Source organism: Thalia democratica, chromosome 6 (assembly GCF_965202585.1).
Source record: "Thalia democratica chromosome 6, ktThaDemo2.hap1.1, whole genome shotgun sequence".
Taxonomy (NCBI): domain Eukaryota; kingdom Metazoa; phylum Chordata; class Thaliacea; order Salpida; family Salpidae; genus Thalia; species Thalia democratica.
The window spans coordinates 33,158,786-33,165,521 of NC_139170.1; positions in this window are offsets into that span (position 1 = coordinate 33,158,786).

Below are 6,736 nucleotides of genomic sequence, written 5' to 3' on the forward strand. Positions count from 1 at the left end.
GTTGCGTTTGATCAATTTTCTAAAAATTAAGAAAAAATAAGCTAATATATGAAATATTGTTGCAGCGTTTTGTGTTATGTTAGGAAACATTTGCCTAACGCGGCGCCGATTGTAACCAAAATATCACAAACAAACAAATATAAACCAAATTAAGCGAGTCAAAGTGACAGTTTGTATGAAAACAAAAGCTACTTACGATTTTGTTTTCTTGTTAATTCCTTTTAAATGATGTTACATTATAAAAAGTAATCCTTTGAAATTTAAGATAACAAGATTTCAAATGGAGAACGAAAGCTGATCTCATTGAATCGAGAAATTTCTATGTGTTAAAAAAATAAACTGGTTTAAAGGCTTTGTATTACTATGTTTAAAATGTATAATATTTTTATCTATTTTATATAAAACTAAACTAAACGTTTAGAAAACGTGAAATCGTATTAGATTAAATGATACGATTAGATTTTAAATGTATAATACTAAACTAATTAGAAAACCATTAAAATTTTTGTCAAATTAAATTTTCAATAATTGATTATTCATAAACATATTACTGAATTCAAATCAATCAAACTTTATCAAAAATAATAAAGACAAAATTTTGAAAAACATTATATATACTAATAAATTAACAAGTTTAATTTTTGTGCATAAATTAATTGAACTTTAAAAAAAAAGTTTTTTGTTTCTTTAAGTTTTAAGAGTTTTTTTGGTTAATGCTTCAAAACTTAAAAAAATAAGAATTAATGATTTACATGAAAATAATCCTGTTTAAAAAAAATTACATGTTTTTTAAGAAGAATGTGTTTAAACTACTTTAGAAAATGTGTTTTGAAACTATTTTAAACTTTTTTTTAAGAAAAGATTAAAATAATATGAAATCTAATGTAAAAACATTTCATTAACTTTATGAGGTAATAAAAGACTTTGATAACTTATTTTTAAATGCAAAAAAAAAATTTTTGTTGTTTGTTGTGCTATTAACAAAAGCTGTTTTACTTCACTAAATTAGATGTAATAAAAAATAAAATTGATTTGACGTAGGTTTTATAATCGAAAATTGATTTGTTTTAGTAATGTTTGCCAATCAATAAATGAGACAAACATATTTACGATCTCATATCATGTTCAGTAATTAATTGATGTTTTATTGGTCGTTTAGTCTGTTAATTTGTCTTGTATTTGGTTTAATTGACATAGATATTAGTAACTAGTTTTCAATATATAAGTTCTCAAACATTTACATAAAAAAGTTTTATAGTTATTTTACATTCTAATGTAATAGCCATGTAAAAATAACTAAAACAGTTACAAATTTTTCAAATTCATTGAAGTTTATTGTTTCAGTTTAATAGCTAATCAAAGTAATTTGATGTTTCTTATTTTCAATGATAATTAAGTTTGAAAACAAAATAGTTTAAACAGATTGTTAGGCTTTCAAAAACAATTAAAAATATATCCAGTTTCAAAATTTAAGAATGTTTTTCAATAATTGTTTAGTATTTCAGACGTTCGTCATAACACATGGTTTTTAATATAAATAAAACTACAAGTATGTTTATTCTAGTACTAAAAACATTTGCTACAAATTTAGATGTCAAAGTTAATAAAATGTTAAGGTGCTATAAAAGTTTAAAATGACAAAAAAATTCATTTAGTTAAAATAAAAAGCTAATTTATTGGTAAGCCACTGATTTTTTATCGTCATTAGTTGCTTTAAAAAGGCCAATTTCGGTTAAAACACAAGTTGGAAAACATGATAACACAATCTTGTATAAATACCTATAAAACTAAAGATTAATAAAAATATATTTTGAATATAAAAATTCGTTGTAAAAACATTAATTGCTTAAAAGATAAAAGCTAAAAAGCTATTAATCTTTTTCTGAAAAATAAATCGGTAATCTTTTTTAGTTATTGAAACGTAATAATTTAAGTTATTTATTACCTGTTATCGAAAGTTAAATTTCTTTTCTGCATTACTTGTGGTTGCAATTAAAAAACTAGTATATTTTTATATAATTTGTAATTTATTAGTAAATTAATGAAATAATAAATTTGTAAAGAAATTCCATTTGAAAGTTCTAGGATTAAATTAACATTAGTTGGTCAACTTGTGCTAAATTGGCCGAATTTATAAGCATATTTATTATTGAGTAATTCTTATGGGGTTCACTGCAATATATACCAATTATTTTTATTTCTCGAAGTTATAAAGATAAGTTAATTTAAAAACATAGTAAAAAGTTTTCTACAAGAAAAATAAGAAAACAAATTATTTCAACATTTTGTTTAAGTTCTACGGCGTTTTTCTACTGTTTGGTCGACGTAATATTAATACAAATGTCAATTAAAAATTTATAAAAAAGCAACGTTTTCACAGTGACCACTTAATAGTTGCACTTGTGACGTCATAAAATATAATATTTGGAATTATTTGCTTGCAATATTTTAAGTGCCTAAGTATTCTTGAGAAAATTTAATTTATTCTTTGCACAGCGTGTCTTGCCAGTGAACTCTGATTTGAACTCTTAACAAAAATCTCTTATTCAATAAGATATAAAAAGCTTGATTATTAGTTTATCAAATTATCATTAGGCTCATTAGCCATAAAATCAACTGATTATATAAAGCTAATCTACTACAAAGACAAAAGCGTCTGTAAAGGTCACGATTACTTCAAATGCAGCGCTAATTACCGTTTAATGATTATCGCGGATCGTGAATTCTTTTCAACCTTGAATGTTTGTTTAAAGGTGAGCATTTAAATCATTATTTATTCTTTAGGTCATGTATATACTTTAATCAGATCACATAAGCTTTTACTTACAAAAATATATTATTAAGTCAAAATGTTTTTGCAAAAAGACTTAATGATATTGAACAAAATATAACTAAGAAGTAACCATTTCGATAAAAATTTAATTAAGTTCAAAACAAAATACGTAATCCTGTTTAATGTAATAAACTGCATTTTTTTCTGACTTTTTTGGCATTTTTCAAACAAATTATATTTACTTTCAAGTGTTGTTTCAGAACCAAAAATCAAATGGCAGAAGCTTCACGCCGCCGATATGGCCACGGCAAATAAACGTCAGGACTGTGAAGTAGATGAGAAAATTCTCGACGACGACAGCAGAAAACATGAAAGTGTTATGACGTCACAATCTACACTCTACAGAATCCTTCTTTCCAAATCACTTATAAGAGAAGAGATTTCCTAGACGACAGTGGATTGACTAAAAAAGGTGAGGATTTAGAAAACAGCAACACTTACCAAAACAACTCTTCCCAATATTTACTTGAAAATCACCACGGAGGTTTCCATGGTAACCAGCAATAGCCAATCAAATTCGTTAAATCCGATGACTAACTTGTTTTCGGGATTTTACAGGCAAAATGTAACTCAAAACAATTCACTGGGTGTCACCGTGTTTGGAGAAGGAGAAAGTATTCATCAGGGATTTTCCCAACAAAGAAAGATTGCTAAAAGCTAATATTTATTACACTTCTGCTGATATTTACTTTGTAAAGCGTATTACAGTTTTAATTTATTAATAAAAATTTACGTACAACCAAGCTGTTTAGTAAGAAAACCAATTAATTTACTGCAATTTAAAAAAACTCTTTAAAAGTGTTTATAATTTCTTATTTGAGTTTTTATAGAATATATTTATCTTGCTATTTTTACTATATAAAAATACTTTGATTTTTTGATAGTAAATTTTAAAATTTATTCAACGTGATTAAATAGTTTGAAAAAATTATGATAAAAGACAAACACTTATGATTTAAAAATAATTTGTTTACCTCAATACTTCGATTTCTTTATAGGGTTATATCACAGTGATTGACCTTTATCGTGCTAAATAAAAACAAATCAAAATTTCTTTTGACCACCTAAAAACGTCAAATTGATATTTAAAGAGATCTGAATGAAAGTTTCATTAACATTTTTAGAATGAAATCAAATAAACTTATTTAAGGGCGGAAATTTATTTATTGAAGTTTTTAAACACAAAAAGCAATCCATCTTCAGACAAAGATCGCTAAATTTGTTTTTGACTACGTAACTAATTTCTTGAGTGGCAAAATTTCATTATTGATTACTTAAAAAAAACAGATTTGAAATTAAAAAATAATTCTAATAAATTTTTTAGCAGTTTTAGCTCACTCCGATTTTTTTAAGATATGTGCTGTTATTGCTGAATTTACTCAAAAGTTTTTAAAAACATATTATTAAATTACTATTTTGAAGTGACTTTATTAAACGCTTAAACTACTTTAATGCGATCATTTAAAACTCTTTTATTTGATGTATTAAGAATTGAGGTATCTGTTTTTGAGTTAAATAGTTCACCATACGTTTTTAAAAAAGAGTATGTTTTTAGACTTTACTTTACTAATTCATTTTTGTGGTTTGTGTGGTTTGTCTTTAAAATTAATACTTAATTTTTAAAAACTAAGCAGTTAGAAAATACTTCAAGCCTCTTCTTCACTGTGTCTTTATTGTTTGCTTTCTATACCTGTTATCTGGTTAATTTGAAATTTATATCTTTTTTATATTATAAACTTTAAACTAAAATGCTTTTCTTTTTCAATTTATAATTATATAAAGTCTAATTGATTGAAAAATCAAAATGAAGTTTGAAACTTAACTAAGTTATTTTAAGAAGTTCACATTATAAATATTCATTACTGTTTTTCATTTAGTTTCAGATGTTTTTTTTTTTAATTTTTACCAATAGTTTGTTTTTTATTTTTACCATTTATTTTATCAAAAAAGTAAACCAAAAAAAAAAAAAAACAACTAAAAATTTTATAAACTATAGTTAGATAGACTGTAAAATAAACTAACCTTAAACATTATTCATAAAGTAGAAATTTATTATATTATGAGTGGCGGAAGTAAACTAGTTTATTAAATCTTTTTTTTTATAAACTTAAGAAATTTAGAACCATGTAGAGATACATGTAGCGTTTTATAGAATATTTACGACTACAGTACAAAATGCTCACTGTATTTTATTTATAATAAAAAAAAAGCTGAATAATAATAGTTATAACTTAAAATTTATTTTTTGAGTAACCATAAACTATAGCATTAATCTTAGTTTTGTTTTTGTGTTTTTTTTTCTTTTTGCATTATTTAAAAACATCATTACAATAAAAACCAAAATTCTGCTAGTAGTGTTTACTAATAGCTTAAAAACTTAAAATACATGATAGTTAAATAGTTCTTTTTAAATATAATCCCTTAACAAAGCTTCTGTGAACTTATTACTGTATACAGTGTTAGAAATCGTACATTGAACAAACTATTTAGTTTTTACTACTAAACTAAAATTTAACGAATTTTAGTTATTTTAAAGAAATATTTAAAATCTCATTTGCTAAAAAAAGATTAATTTTTTACCATAAAACGGTTACAAGACATTTTGAACGCAAACACATTATTTAACTATTAAATTTTCTATCGTTTAAAGCATTGTTACTTCGCAAAGCAACAAAAAATCGTTGTAGCTTTTGATTTACTCTTTGTCCTGCATAATTTGATTTAACACTCATGTTTTAATATCGAATATCAATAAAAGTGAGTTTTCGTGATGAGATGGTGCGTGAACGGCATTAAAATGGCTCGTAGCTATGAATGAGGGTGTTAAAAGAATGATCACAAACAGTAATGCTTATCTGTCTGCAGTTTGACAAGAATTAAAGACAATTAAAAAAATTATATGAACAATTTTTTAAAAAGTATAAACTGTCACATGTTTTTTTTTTGTACGAATAACAAATAAGTTTGTACTAGTTTGTACTTTAATTTAGTTTTCAGTAAATTTTATAATATTTTTGAATTCACATTATTGTTTTAAAAAATTACTTTTAGTTTGGCCTAGTAAAATCGGTAATTTTAAACAATGAAAAATTTGTTAAATTAAGTTAAAAATTTTTGTCATTTTGAAGACAATTTATTGTAAAAATGTTTAAAAAGTATGTTTTTATTGAAATAATGTTTTGTTTTTGTTGTAATAAAATTGTAATAAAACCTTACTTGCAAGTTATAGTAAATATATAGTTGATTTTTTTAACTATTTTTAAACTTATGAAATTAAAAACTCATAAGCCCTAAGTGTTTTTTTTAGTTTAGAAAGGGTTCAAATAATTTTTTTTTCATTAAATAACCTGTTATATAATTAGCGAATCTGTAAATGTTTTGAGTTGTTTAATACATAATAATAGTTAATTGTCAAAAATATCGACAAATTAGGCTCATTTTGTTATTAAATTACTTTCAAGCCGTCTTCAGCAAGCAATAAAAAGTTTGTAATACATACTATGTATTACTATTGTGTATTATATTTTCATAACCTTTAAAAATTGTTGCCACAAAGTACGCTATCGAGTTAAAATGTAGTAAACGTCTGAAGATTTTCTCTTCGACAATATAAACAGTTTACAAAATTTTACAGCTTTTCATTGTCGATGATTTTTTTTTAATAGATAATACAACAACAAATGAATTTCTTTTCGCAATAATTAGACTACAAATAACGCTACTAATAACCTTAAAAACTGCGTAAGGTAATCGATAGTTATTTTTGTGCACCTGTTATCACCTCCATAGCAACCAAGTTCACCCTGACAATATGACCAAGCGTAACTTTGTCTTGACAACAACACATGCGGATGATGACCATCTAATTGTCATTAGTGATCGCCTTGCCTTTTTGATTGTCAT